This window comes from Ursus arctos, unplaced genomic scaffold (genome assembly GCF_023065955.2).
Source record: "Ursus arctos isolate Adak ecotype North America unplaced genomic scaffold, UrsArc2.0 scaffold_22, whole genome shotgun sequence".
In the NCBI taxonomy this organism is placed as follows: Eukaryota; Metazoa; Chordata; class Mammalia; order Carnivora; family Ursidae; genus Ursus; species Ursus arctos.
The window spans coordinates 45,593,628-45,609,641 of NW_026622897.1; the positions used below are offsets into that span (position 1 = coordinate 45,593,628).

General features: G+C 40.0%; 1 protein-coding gene across 15 annotated transcripts in view; it reads left to right on the forward strand.

The window, feature by feature from the left end:
- The window catches only part of DLG2 (discs large MAGUK scaffold protein 2), a 1,327,559-nt gene that overhangs the window by 1,185,296 nt on the left and 126,249 nt on the right, over window positions 1-16,014 (forward strand). The window lies entirely within an intron of this gene.

The window sequence follows — 16,014 nt, forward strand, 5'->3', positions numbered from 1 at the left end:
TATAAGTATTAACCAAAGGGGGGGAAGTGATACCTAATACATTGTCAGAATGAATCTATGGGCCAATGGAGAAGCCATGCCCATCCTCACTGCATTCTCCTCTCCTCACTTGGCCCCAGAATCTGGTCTGACTCCCACCTAAGGTTATATCCTCCTCAGCTGAAATTTCACTGTCTTTTCCTTGCATGAAGTGTGTGTTATGGATACTAAATCATATATTTGAATTGACATGTTCAGTTATTCCACTTTGGCTGTGAAGTTATCTTCAGTGTGTATCAGGTAGACACAACAGGGCCAAGAAGGGAGCAGGATTCCAGATGGTGGCACGTTCTCGAGGGCCTTGATTTGCTTGCCCCTGGGACAAGCATAGAGTCCCTCCTTATTCCAGGGAGTTCCAATACTTCAGAAGCCCCAATATTGAAAATAAAAACAGGGTAAAACAAAACAAAACTATTTTTGACTACTAATGTTCCAAATTTGACTAACTGAATTTCACAAGATTATTTTAATATACTCCAGTGTAATCCACAACAGGAACTATTAAGAACCACCCTGGAATGTGTCTTGTAGTGAAGTCACAGATGTGATGGAAAGTGGTTATTTCTTTTCTCCTTATTGGCTTTATGTTGCTGGTCTTTGTGATGCAAAATATGTTAAATTTTGAGATGTTATGGTCTTGGGTAGCAAATTGGAAAAAGCCAATTGGGTTAATAGGATAGGAAAAAATCAGTTAATGCAAATGAAATGGATATATAGAATAACACTGGAAGGAAAAATTACCGTATTGTTGGTATCTTGTTAAAAAAATAGAATGCATAAAAATGTTAATGTGCTAAAAGAACTTTGGTGAAAATATACTGGCAGTAGTTTGGTCTTTTGAATTAAGTTGTGGAAGATTAAGAAGATTAAATGGAGTGATATAGTGATACAATGTAAAACTGATAGACTTATTTGAAAAAGCAGTATTAATCAGACCCAAAACTTTATTCTCTAAAATGATAAATAAAAATATGACATACAAAAGAGATCAATACTTAAGGTAATAAAGAATGTTATCTTGTACCACATGCTAATAGTTAGAAATGGAATTGAAAAGAGGAACCTCTTTTAAATGACACTCAAAAATAGCTGACACTTTGTGGGAAATTCTCCAAATGATCTCTCTACTGTACAAATATGGTATTTGGTTTCCAAATGTATAATTATTAATACTTATTTAGTACCTAGAGGGTTGACCTGAGCATCTAAAGGACTCTTAGAGGCATAAAATTGGAAGAGATAAGGGCCATGCATAGAGTAAAATCAGAGGGAAAGAACTTACGAGACACCCCCCCAATCCTGCGCCCCAGCCTTGTTGTCATAGGATGTGGTAAAACTGACAATCCCTACCCCAACAACAGCAATGAAAAGGCAATCAGATGGAATGAACTAGCAAGGCCTAAGGGGAATTCTTACTAAAAATGATCCAACAATTTTGTACTTTTGTCCCCGCCCCCTTTATTTTTTATAGAGGGGGGTGGGTTACACCAAATTGGGCTATAAGATTTTCATAGAGATGCTTACTTTATCTACAGCACTTGAATAGGGCTGGTGCCAGTTGGTTGTACTTATTTTAGAAAGTCAACTAAGTTGCTCTCTCAAAATAAATTAGTAGCAGGATTTCTCTGATTATATAAATATCAGATGATGAGCATGTTTCTTTAATCTGAAACTGACATCCTGGAATATTATTCTACTTAGCTTTATGTAAGTCTAGGGCCGGAAGGAATCTTAACTATCACCAGGTCCACTGTTTAATTGACAGGACAGGAAACTGAGGCCCCAGGAGGGGAGAGATCTGCCACAGATCTTTGGTGGCAGAGTCAGATCTTCTACCTCCCTTCTCCCTCCGCCTCCCAAGGGCTCAGCTTCTGTGGTATCAGCTGTTGAATGCACTTGAGCTTTGATTCCCAATCTGCTTCTGGCAGCACAGCCCCCAACTCTTAGATGAGGGAATAGGTTAGCCGAGAGGAGAAACTCCAATATAAACCCTTTGGGATTTTTACACAGGATAAACTGCACTACAGGACATAAGGGATTTCTTTAGTTTTATTGGTATTTTTCCATGAAGCCAAAACCTAAACCAGAAAGCTAACAGCCTCTCTTTGTTCTGTGATAAACAATTTAGCTGACTTATAGGGTATTTGTCTGCACCACAACACCACCCCTTCCCCGTACACACACACAAACGCACGCATAGACACGCATACTCACACACACACACACACACACACACACACACACACACACTCCCAAACCTAGCCGTGCCCTGGCTGTGTCTGAGAGGCTGCGTCTTCTCAGGATGGTGCATGAGCTGGCCTCATTCCCTTACTAGAAATAATCCTCCCAGGTGATAGCAATTTGTTTGCCTGAAAGTGTTGAAAGGAGGAAGGGTGAATTAGCACATCTGAGCCAGGCAGTGTTTTAAGCTTGAGCCAACCCTCTCTATTTTCCAATCTACTTGTAATTATTTTCCTTCTTTGAATCTTTTGTGTGAGGTGCCCACAGTGCTTCGGTAGTGCTATACAAATGGAGTTGATTGCTGCTTGTGATAACACTGTACCTGTTCTATGTGAATGCTTTGGATATATTTGATTTACTGGGCTATTTGTATTGTGTATTTCCTGCATTGTGAAACATATAGCTGTAGAACCTTTAAAGCAAATAAAATGTAAAAAATTTGAATAAAATCTTTTTCAAAAAGCTCCACAAGTGCATTATGAATTCTTCAGACGTAGATGCACTTGGGCTCCCGAGCCACTGGAATACGGATTTGTTGCACATGTTTCGAGGCTCTCTGTGTGGGCAGATTGAGCTCTCCCTGCCTCTAAAATATGCACTGTCTTACCTACCAGCTGGCAAACGCATCCCTGTGACAGAGAACAAGGCTTTTCCTGCTACTAATAGGAATGGACCTTTATATCCAAATGCTACTAAGAAAGGTCAGAGATGTAGGTGATTGAAATCACATACAAGTGCAAACAGCGAAGGAAAGCACCTTCCTTAAGATGAAGGAGAGCAAGAGCACCCAGGACTTGGAGAATGGGGAGAGGAGGAAAGAAAAGCAGCTAAGTCCACCAATGGGGAGTAAAAGGTGACAGGAAAGAGTGAAGCCTGGCCCATGTTCATTTGTTTATCAAAGGTATCCATTTTGAGGGTTCAAGTGAATAACCTCTCTGTCTGAATTTGGGTTTAAAAGTCATTTGCTTTGATTTATTTGTGCCTTCATCAAGCTGTTTTTGAGTGTATATTTTGTGCCAAGACCTATAACGGACACTGAGGACTCAGCCGTAAAAGTCACGTTTCCTGTCCACAAGACTCTCTCATCCCGTGGGAGAAACAGATGAGAGGAAGACAATCACAGTGCAGCGTGGTGTGAAAAATTTGTCCTAGAAAGGCCTGGAACCTTTATTGCTTCAGTATGCAAAGATATCCGAATTGGTCTTTAAAGATCTTATGTTAACTTACAAGTTTTCAAGTCTTTTTACTCAAAATAAGGAAAACATTCTATTTGTCTCTCCTTGAATAAAAGAAATGAAGGCCACAACTCATTAACTTGATTTAATAACTCACTAATGGGTCATGATATACAGCTTGCGGTTAAAATAAACAAGAAGGAGTGCTCCCGGCCGATGACACTATATGCCAGCAGGAGACCACACCTTCACTGCATTACATGTAGCAAATCTCTGGGCTGCTGTTCCAACCATTTTGTTACAGATGAGGAAGTGGAAGTGAAGGAAAATATTTGTCAGGCACCTTCTCTGGGTCAGCCGTTGTACCAGTGGTGTTTTACGTCTGTTTTCCCATATGATTCTCCCAACATCTTGAAGAGTTGAGGACTGTTTCTGCCATTTTACAGATGAAAAAACTGAGATTCACAGAAGTTAAATAATGTCACAAAGATCACAGAGTTAGATTGGATGTAAGCATAGACATTCACGGCTTGTGTGTGAGGCAGTGGAGAACAGTGGGGCACAGTTGCTGGATTCTGCCAGACAAAATTTGAATCTTGGTTCTGCCACTTACTAACTCAAGTGATTTTGGACAAGTCAGTCTCTCTGGCCTTGGTTTCTTTATCTGTGAAATGTGAAGAGTAATAGGATACCATAAAGTAGTCATGAGGACTAAATAAAATAGTGAATTTAAGTACCTGTCACACAGGAAACAATTAATTGGTGGTATTTATCATATATTATAAAGGCAACCTTTCCCCTGCAGAACAGAGAGACCATAGAATTGGCCCTGAACAAACTCCTGATTTCTCAGCAGAGGGATGAGACACCCTTGTCCCTTTGCTTTCCTTCAGCAAGGGAAGGAGGACAGACTTCCTGGTGCCATTTTACATTTTGGCTAATCTAGACCCCATGAAGACTGAAGGGAACCCCAGGATTGCAGGCTCCAGAATGCCCAGCTCTGTCAACTCACCAGACATCTCTCATACCCCACGAGAGTCACCCAGACACAGAATGTGCAAAGTATTCAGCTGGAGCCACAGATAGAAAGGGTCACTGTGCTTACAGCTGGCCCCTTCAGTTTGTCCTCGGTATCCCTAGCCCACGATTCTTCCACTTCTCCTCTGCATTCTTCACCCCCTCCAAACCCTTTGATCACCTTTTGCTGTTTCCCAAGACAGCTTTTGCTTCAAAGGCTATAATATGACAGATGCTCTTAGGTCTGCCTCCTGCCCTATTGTTTAACATAAGGCTATCATACATTGATTCCTCAGTGCACTGATTCTTACATTCAGTAAACATGGTTTCCATACTTTCCTACAGTGCACCAGTCTATGTAGATGCTAAGGATGTGGACATGAATAAGAACACACACCTTCTTCCCTCAGGATTCTCATAGTCCGTGTCTGTAGGCCATTCAAATAGTGGGCAGATCATTACTTCCTGTTACCACGTGTGTTATATGCCTTGCAGTTATTATCCTTTTTTAATCTTTGCAATACGCCTGCTAGGCTTCCTACAGTGACACCTACCCAGAAGACCACTGGTGTTTAAAACTCATCCGTTAAAATACTGATCACTCTAGTCTTTATTAAGTTTTCATGGTAAAGACCCTGGAAATGGAAACTCCGTTCAATACTGGACTTGCAGATTCCAGTTAATGTTTTCATTTTGTTATACCTTAGTGCTGTGTGCCACAGTGCTTGGCACAAAGAAGTTTCCTTAGTAAATATTTGTTGAATGAATTAATTCCTAGGCTCTCTTTCCTAGATAGATGTGAAAGAAAAAAAAATAGAATAGAAGCCAAGATCTTTGAACAAACAGTCCTATGCAAGTTTAATACCAACTGGGCTGCCACAAGTCCATGGAGTCTGGTTGTGTCCTGAGAACACAGGCCTTACCTACTGGTGCTGGGATTTCCAGGAAACATCTGGCACTGGCAGGGCCTTTCAGGCTGCTCCATTGGCCTGCTGAACTTTGTGACTCTCTTTAAACTGGGGGCTAATTCAATAATAGATTTGGACAAGCACACACAACCAGTACCCTCTTAGTGAGAGGACTTGGGGTAGGAGCAGGGCCCACGGTGAACCTCATCCTGTGTCTCATTCTCAACACCCTTAGTCTTCCTATTGGAAGTTATATCGAAGGTGATCTTGAGAAAACAAATTCCACTCAGGATTCTTTATCCTGATGGGTTTTGGTTCAAGGGGAACAATGTTCTCGCCTGATTGATTTTGTTGGGAGGGGATAGTTACATCATCATATAAGTAAGAGACTCTGGTCTTTGTTTTTTTCTTTAAACAGTCTCATACCCTTCCACGCAGTGTTCTGCTGGTCAGTAACCTGGGGGTGGTAAGGAAGAATGGCAAATGGAGCCTGTCAGGGGACTTCACACCAGTGTGAAGCTGCTTCTAACTTCATGTGACTGCGGATTTCTCAAGGACATTTAAGACAAAGCCATGAAATCTGTGGACTTACTACAAATCAGATTTTTATCTTCCTTCCCTCCAAACTTGGACCCAGCATGCTCGCAGTAGCTGTCCCCAGAGGACATATTACACTCATCTGTGTGTACCCCCTGCCCAGTACTAGCACAGGGCTGGCCGACAGTGGCATTTGTATTACTTCTCATTCATTCACTCATATATTCTTATTTAGCAAAATAATCATTTATTCATTCACAGATATGCTGTATTGCAGCAAAAAAGGAAGTCTAAACTGCTTGGACTCAGATTCTTACCTCTCTTAGAATCTTACTGAGAGAGATATGACCAAGTATATGAAACAGTTGAACAGGATAAAGCAGAAAGTCTGGAGAAAGTCTAGACTTGGGAAACCAGAAGAGGTCTGGAGAAGGTACAGCAGTATCTGGGTGGCCTGCATATGCCATACTGAAGGGCAAGAGCTTATGTGCCCAGACTTCACTCCTGACTTCCCTTAAGCCTTAAAACCGTGCTGTGCCGGATATGATTACTATCACCATTCTACAGAAGAGTAGCAGTGTAGAAGACCAAAGAGGCTTAAAAAACCATTTACACAAGGTGCTATGTGGCTATATTCTTTACCCAGATATAACTCTCTATGAAGCCCATGCTCATTGTCCTTCCATACAGTAAAGATGAAGTTGACCCTATAGGGACACAAGTTAAATTCATATCGATTGACTTTCTGTTTGGTTTACACTTTATACTAACTTCCTTCAGCTCCTGGTCCAGACTTCAAAGTTTATCGATTGCTAAAACTGAATTCTCATTTGTAAAATGTACATAATACCTAGTTCACAGGCTTGTTGTTAGGATTAAGTTAAACTAAGTCTATGAAAGCGTCTGCCAGATGGGATTCATTAGGTGCAGGGGAGGTCCTGCTACCCCTGTAAGTGCTCAGAACCACCTCCAAGCTGGTACCTCCTTGGAAGCAGACTAGAATTTGACTCTTCATTTATACTTTGAGACTCATTAGCATTATGCTCACTCTCTCAGGCATTTGCATTTTTAATTGCATCCTTAATTGTGGAATAAAAGGCTTTGTCTTCAGGCAGCTAATTTTATGCCAGAAATAGAAAGGAGGAGGAGTCACTGGGGATCTGGGGGAGTTTTCTCCTTCTCTTGAAATCACAGCTTGGCCCTGATTTTAAAAGGTTTTTAATTTTTAGATTTCTATAGAAAGAAGGACAAAAGATCCATGGGTGGCCCTTCCATTGACCATTATGCCAAAACTTAGAATCTTTTTTTCCTCACCTCTATGCCAAGATCTAGAATCTAGGTATCATTTTTATTAATGGTGCACCCTAATTCATTCACTCACTCACTCATTCATCCAGAAACCCTTTGTTGAGCCATAACCATCTCATACTGCACTGTGCTCTGTGGATAAAAAGATTAGTAGAGCATCTTTTCTGTCTTTAAGGTGTTCAAGGGTCATGCTACCAACCTAGCTTCTGCTCCCTGCCCCCTCCTCTCTAGGGAGGTGCTTGTCCCTTTAGACCAAAATTACTGCCTCCTACAACAATCCAGACAGCTTTAACCAGAAAAGAGAGCAGAACACTAAAAGGTGGGACACAGAATGCTCACAGGAGGGACAGGTGACAAGTGAGGACACGGAAGAATTGAGGGAAACTTACCCGAAATCTTGAGGCTAGGTTAGGAGCAAAGGAATAGACTCAAGCTATTTGTTCTAATCTCAGTGCCTGATACGTTATAGGAATTCTGTAAATATTTGTTGAATGAACTTTTTGAGTGGCAGTTGAAGATGGTGATTAACAGAACAAGGGATTAGGAAAACCATCAACAACTCAGTGCTGGTTGATGAGCACCTGCCCTCTGTGTTCCTCTGAACCACGTAAACTTGTCTCTTCAATCCTTCACACGCTCTCTGCTTCCTGCCTGTTGACACCCCAGTCCCCTCCACTGGACTGGAGGGGGAGCAGCTCTGTCGGATGGAGATTTGCTTGGTTACAGCATAATCTGGCATATGGTAACTGCTGACTCAATCCAGTGAATGAATTATGGATGTCACAAAATTGGAGAGCATTTAACTTCAATTAAAATTTTACTTGATTACCTCATGGCTTGCAGGTGGTTCCCTGGCTAACAAAGGTCTTTGTGCCTTCTTGATCATATGAGTAAGCAGCCCTGTTAAGTAGTGATAATCATCTCAGACTATGTTGGGTGTTTTTTAACCATTTAGCCAAACAAATGCCATATTTAATATGGATTAGACTTCAAATTCATTTTCCTTTTTATTATAAATCAATAATAACTAACAATAACAAACATTGGCAAATGCTTTTAATCATAATCATAATAAATAACAAATTATAATTGCATCATACTCTAGGCCAAGCAGTTTGCTAAGCACCTTATGTGGATTATTTTATTTAATTCTCAGAAAAACCCTATGAAATAGGTGCTGTTTTTTTATTCCCATTGTAAAGAAGAGAAAGTGGAGGCTAGGTTTAAAGTTTAACCGCAAGAGGCTACTATGGGGCTAGAATCTAAGCATGTTGTCTTATGCCCCTACCTACGGTGCCATGTGGCTTTCTGGAAGGACTGTCATAGATTTGATTTGCTTTGATACAGTATGTCTGTTAAGTAGATACTGTTTTCCCACAGTTTTCTTCAGCTAAGGAATCTGAGGCTCAGAATGTTAAGCTCTCTACCGTTTTCTCCAAGGATAGAATAGCACCAGGACTTTGCCTCAGTGCACCTGCTTTAAAGGTGTGTAAACATGCATCTCACACGTATCTTTCTCTAGTGTTTGCCTTGTGTTTCATTTATTGCCATGTTTTTATAGAACTACTTATGCATTATGAAATGTTGTACAGGCAGTTGAATAACCTCGTCACCTTAGATCCCATACCCTAGTTTGAGGATACCCAGAGCATGTGGATTTGTGATTAAATCGAGTGAGCCCACACTGAGGTATGGCCATTACAACTGGATGCACAAGGTCCCTGCCCCTCTTTGGCTAAGACAAATTCTACAGGCTGCATAGCACATCAAGGAACACAACTGACGTGCCTGTCCCACACAGTGCCCCACATGTGGGGGGACCTGCAGACTGATAGCCCTATCAGCCCTACCAATTTGCGGGGCTCAGTGCAAAATGAAAAGGTGCAGCTTCTTGTTCAAAAATTAAGACTATCAAGATGGTGAGACCAGAGCGTAATACTCCAGTGCAGGACCCTGTGCTACCACACAGGTCCCACGCCTAGGAAGCCAGTCCTGCTGACACCTGGTTTAGGACATTTGGCTCAAAGCTGAAAGCACGTGTGTTTTTCTTAGTAAAGTGTGCAGTACATGGAAGAACTATGAAGTCAGCATTGAGAACGTTTTCGAGGATCCAAGTTTTGTCTTTTACCTGCAAGAGTACTTTATATAAATTATCTCAATGCTTAATTTTATGATCTGTAGAAACACTCTGTGCCAGCCCTCTTAATACGTGAGAAACTTTAAATTCCCACTTGCTCTGAGCTTTCAACAGCGCACTTTGAGTCATCTCCCTCCGCTGAAGTAAATCTTCCAAAAGCTAAGTAGTGTCATTATTTCACATTTATTTAGCACCAGCAGTACATTTTCGTCTTCCCATTCTGCAAGTTTCTGCCCCCTTCCTTTGTTCCTCAGGCCAAAATTTTTAAGAAAATGCACAGAAGTTTCTCAGAGGACTTTGGAAATCCCTGGAATCTGTGGGTATTATTGGTGTCCTTCCAGGTGTCATTTTCTAAATGCAAAATGTAGGACTTACAGATTTCCCTGACCAGCAACATTAGAATTAAAAAAAAAAATTGAGTACCTGACATGGGATTGACAACCTGATTTCACCAAGTAAGAATTTTAAAAATAATAAACACATATACAGATTATCATGTATATTTTTTAAGTTTATTGCTCTTTATTTTTGCCATCATTATATATGAGAGAGGACACTTTAATTCCCAAAGAAAAATAAGAACATAATTGGAGTATCAGGAAAAGTATTCTAAATTTTAAAATTTATATTTTTAAAACCTCGCTAGACGAATCTCCATATTTCCCCTGTCCATATAATCCTACCTCATCGCTGAAAAAATTAAGGTGAACGTGACGGCCGCATTGTTTAATTCTTAATCCTGGATCTTTTGGTCCAATCTAAATGATTCAAAAATGCTTGGGATGCATTTTTTACCTCTGTTTTTTCTTGAGAAAGAATATTATCTTTTAGATTGGCTTTTTCCTCATGTGTCTTCTTTATCTTTTATACAATTTTCTCAATAAGTAGGAAGCCCAAATCCATGCTTTTATTAAAAGGTCAGAAGGAATTTCCCATCATCAAAGTTACCTTTCATTATTTTTTAAATTGTACTTTCATTTATTGACATTTATGTCATTCTTTCTTCATTTTAAAAGTAGACTCTTTTTAAAAGTATCACTGTAATTATAGTATCTTCCATTGCATTTTAAAACATTTTTAGGCTGTTATCATTTCAGGCCAGATTGCTTGTTTCATGTGCCATCTCCACTTTAATTTTCCTAAAAATACAGATTTGGCCTCTCAGATGTGGGATCCCACACTTTTTTTAAAAAATCTGATTCTGTGGGTAAAATACTGAGAAAATGTGATGCTAACTGAATAGAACTTTACAATAAACAGGATATTTGGTAGCTGCTAGTGACCTCTATTTAAAAATACAAATTCTCATGTAAATTAACTTTGTAGTTAGTTCCTACTCTCCAGACATAGCTCTTAAACCAGTTCCAGTGGCTTCTGAACTGTTTCACCCCTGCTTCCTATTAAGGAGAGCTCTGAGTTAGTCATCAGGAAGGTGTCTCAGTGTTTCTGATTGCTGTGAAGCCAAGCCAATGAGGAATTTCTGCACTTTCTATAAAGCTTATGTTGAATGAACCCCCCTGTTGGCTCTTTATCAGATGATGACATTTTTCTCTTTTCCTAAAATTCCCTGTTCCTGCCCCTTCCCTCTTAAATGGATGTCCCACACTACTCCCACCTCCACAACACACTACAATCTTCTTATAAATCCTTGATTATATAATGGAGTCAGGTATCCTGAGGACAAGATAGTGATAAGAATTTAAATTTCATAAGATCTATGAGGGAGTGTCATTATTATCCCGATTATACAGTTAATGAAACTGAGGTTAGATAATTTACACAGCAAAGTTACACAGCAAAGAAGGAGAACAAACTCAGTTTTGTCTGCCAAATCTCTGTTCTTAACCTTAGTGTCCAGGGTTTCTAGAAATCCACATTTTCTTAGATATGCTTGATTTCATATATGCTCCTTCATTCATATTGGTACTTCTAATTGTTATAGAAAGTCTTGTAAGTTTTATACTAGGAAATATAGTCATTTAATGTATAATGTATCACCCTCAATAATAACTAAGTACGTTAAAGATGCTTGATGTGTGTGGAGTGATGATGGCTCAAATTTGAACCATAGGGTCACACCCCTCATCTACCAAGCATTCACAGCAAAGAGGCATGAGTTTTCTGGCTGTGGGCCCACTGCACACAGGATGGGAGGCCTGCAAGACCTTCAGACTAAATTATAGCAAGTATGGCATGGGAGAAAGGGTGTGAATTTAAGTTTTCTTAAGTAACTGTTAATTATAGGAAACTGTAAGAAAAGAAACTTATAGTCCTATCTCTCTCATAAACATAAGATCAAGAATATAAAATAAAATATTAATACAGTGAATCCAGTGATCTATAGAAAGGATACTATAGGCACAGAATGCACTGAACTGTTCATCAAAAGACACCATGAATAAGATGAAAGTGTAAGACAGAGCACAGGAGAATATTTGTAATACACAGATCTGGCAAAGGAATTATAATCAGACTATTTAAAGAACTGCCACAAGATACTAGGCAAAAGATAGAAACAACATTTTTTTAAATGGTCAAAAGACTTGAACAGATATTTCATGAAAGAGAAGGTCTATAAATGGTCAGTTCCCACATGAAATGGTATTTATCTCATTAGTCATCAGGAAATGTAAATTAAAATATTAACGGCAAGCATGTAGAGACTTTCATGTGTTGCTCATGGGAGGTAAATCCGTTTGACCACATTGATATACTGTTAATATTTATTGTTGTTAAACATATTATACCCTATGATTCTTTGCCAGGTATATACGCAATAGAAATATTTACGTAAGTTCGACCAAAAAACATGTAAGAATGGTTAAGCTACAGTATTTGTAATAGCCTAGTCCCGGAAATAATCCAGCCGTCTACCAACAACAGAATAGGTAAATAAGTTTTGGCATATTTATGCAAGGGAATATTGTACAGCAATGAAAATGAACAGTTGCTATGTGCAACAGCAGGTAAAGATCTTGCAAATACAGTGAAAGAAGCCACGTAAAATATTATGTGTATTAGTTTTCTATGCTGCTGTACCAAATTACGACACATTTAGTGGCTTTAAAAACCATATGTATTATCTTACAGTTCTGTAGGTTATTTCATTAAGGGTCTTACCAAACTAAAACCAAGCTATGAACAGGCTATGTTCCTTTCTGAAGGCTTGAGGTGAGGATCTGCTTCCTTCTTATGAGAGTTGTTGGCAGAATTCAGTTCCCTACCATTGTGGGACCACAGTCCCTGCTTTCTTGCTGGCCGTCAAAGGGCCATGTGCAGCTTCTAGAGGCTGCCACATCCCGTGGCTAGTAGCCCTTCTCTTCTATGTTATACCCCAGGAACACTGAGATGATGCCTTCTCACTTGCACCTCTCTGGCCTCCTCACGAAAGGTGTTCTACTTTTAAAGACTCATGTGATTAGGTCAGGCCACCCAGATAATCCAACATAATCTCCCCGTTTCAAGTTCCTTCACTTTAGTCACACCTGCAAGGCCCTTTCTCCATGTAAGTAACATATTCACAGATTTCGAAGATTAGGTCATGGACATTCTATGGCAGCAATCTGTCCACAACAATATGATTCCATTTGTATAACCCTCCAAAACAAGCAGAATTAATTTGTGGTGATAGAAGAGAGTGATTACCTTTGGGATCACATTCCCGAATATAGACTAGGAATAATAATATCCATTTTGAAGTGTTCTTGCAAGTATTAAATCCAATGAAAGTGTTAATGGCCTTGAAAAGTGTCTGTCATGAAAGAAACACAGTATTTGCTATTTCCTATTTCCTTCTCATCTCCTTCCCCCAACTTCATCCTATCACCTGTACAAATGGTACAGGATTAGATATTCTGGAAATTTGCAGACTTCTGATCGTGCTGGAATACTAATGAATATCTCCTAGAAATCAGGATTGAAGCAGGAATTCCAGGTACTACTTGGGATAAAGCAAATTTCAGAAATAGTGCTCTTTGAAATTGTGTATTTGAAACACTGCTGAAAAGACAAGAAGTGCTGAGTGATCTGCTCCAGCCCCATCCATAATACCAATTGCTGCACTTTTTAAGCCACTCAAACCCAAATCATCCATATCATACCAATGAAAAAGTGGCTAAAGTAAGGATTTCTTAAAGTAGTGGACTAATCACAGATCAGTGTAGACCCACCAGTCAACGCTTCTAGATCTGATCTTTGCTAGAAAGCTCAGTCTGTGGCTCTTAGGGTCTAACGCAGACTAGGCAGAAAGAAATTCCATACATGTTTGTTCGGTTCAATTGAAATTGTCAGGGGCATCTGGTTGTTTATTATTATTTTTTGTTTCATTTTGTTTTTCATTAAAGCTGCTGTTGCCACACCCTATGACTTCTTGAATGTGCTAAGAAAGAAGCCTGGTGAAATGAGGTCTAATATTCATCTCATATCCTTGTGCCTCGAACTTTTCATTCATTCACTTTATAAACAATTATTGATATCCCATGTGCCAGACACTTAGACTCGTTCAAAGAATACAGTAATAAAAACTTTCCATCTGCTTTAGAGTAGCCCCAATCTAGTGAGGAATATCCGGATCTGATACCCAAATCCATCTCGCCATCCAGCATTGAATTTAGATTGGTCTGTCTTCACTAAGACAGAAGGGATTTCTGAGAGTGGGGAGCCCTGCCAGGGTGGGTCACGTTGCCAGCTCTCTCACTATAACTGGTCCACACTGGCTTTCTCTCCAGGGAAGAGCCAAGAAGAATCTCTTAAATTAGGTTTGTTTTACTAACTGCCTCTCCTTGCTTTATCTCAGTGTTTCTCAACCTTCCTTGCATGTTAGAGTCACCTGGGCAGCTCTAAGGAAAAAACTTCTGTTTTCCTTTATGCTACTCCCTGAATACTTCACTTCCGACACCACGTGTGTGGGTTTTCCCCCCACATTGACCAATTCTCCAACACCAGCTGTGTGTCCTAGAATTTAACTCAGTGCTGACACGCTCTACATGGAGATCACATCAGATCCCACAAGTTAAAGATTCAGCCCCCTACTTCAGGCTGTCACCTGTGCTTCTGGCCAAATGGCTAGAAATCAGAGGTCTCCACAATCCCCTCTTCATGCTTGATAATTTCTTAGAGCAGCTCATAGAACTCAGGAAAACAGTTTACCTAGTATATTACTAGTTTATTATGAAAAGTAAAACTCAGGAACAGCCAGATGGAAAAGATGCGTCAGGTAAGGTATAGAGCCTCTGTGTCATTTCCGGGAGAGCCACCCTGCATCTCCATGTTTTTAGCATCCCAGAAACCCTCTGAAATGGGTCCTAACTCTGTCATTTAGGATTGTTATAGAGGCTTCATTATCTAGGCATGATTGATTAAATCATCGGCCACTGATGATTATTTCCACCTCCAGCCCCTCTTGCTTCTTCAGAGGTTGGGAGTGAGGCTGAATGCTCCAATCCTCTCATCACATGGCTCCCTTGGCAAGCAGCCCCCATCCTTAGGAACTTTCCAAAAGTCAGCTCATTAACAGAACTGACCTGCAGTTGAAAGGGGCTTGTTATGAATAATAAAAGACACCTTTATAGTTCTTGTCACTTAGGACATTTCAAGGGTTTTAGGAGCTTAATGCCAGGAATAGGACAAAGACCAAATCTTATTGTAAATTGTAATGTCACAAGTGCTCTCAAAAACCCTGATGCCCAGGCCCAAGCCCAAACATATTGAGCCAGAATCTCCTGAGAATGTGTGCCAAGCATCAATATTTTTTAAAGCTACCCTACGGATACCAGTGTGCAGCAACATTAAGAACCACTATTTTAGGCCCCGAATCTCCAAGGAACTGTTGAAAAGGAAAAACAAAGCTGGGGGCATCACAATGCCGGATTTCGAGCTGTACTACAAAGCTGTGATCACAAAGACAGCATGGTACTGGCACAAAAACAAACACATAGACCAATGGAACAGAATAGAGAACCCAGAAATGGACCCTCGGCTCTTTGCGCAACTAATCTTTGATAAAGCAGGAAAAAACATCCGGTGGGAAAAAGACAGTCTCTTCAATAAATGGTGCTGGGAAAATTGGACAGCTACATGCAAGAGAATGAAACTTGACCACTATCTCACACCATACACAAAAATAAACTCCAAATGGATGAAAGACCTCGATGTGAGACAGGAATCCATCAAAATTCTAGAGGAGAACATAGGCAACAACCTCTACGACATCGGCCAAAGCAACCTTTTTCATGACACATCCCCAAAGGCAAGAGAAACAAAAGATACAATGAATTTATGGGACTTCATCAAGATTAAAAGTTTCTGCACAGCCAAGGAAACAGTCAGAAAAACTAAGAGGCAGCCCACGGAATGGGAGAAGATATTTGCAAATGACACTACAGATAAAGGACTGGTATCCAAGATCTACAAAGAACTTCTCAAACTCAATACACGAGAAACAAATAAACAAATCAAAAAATGGGCAGAAGATATGAACAGACACTTTTCCAATGAAGACATACAAATGGCTAACAGACACATGAAAAAATGTTCAAAATCATTAGCCATCAAGGAAATTCAAATCAAAACCACACTGAGATACCACCTTACGCCAGTTAGAATGGCAAAAATAGACAAGGCAAGAAACAACAATTGTTGGAGAGGATGTGGA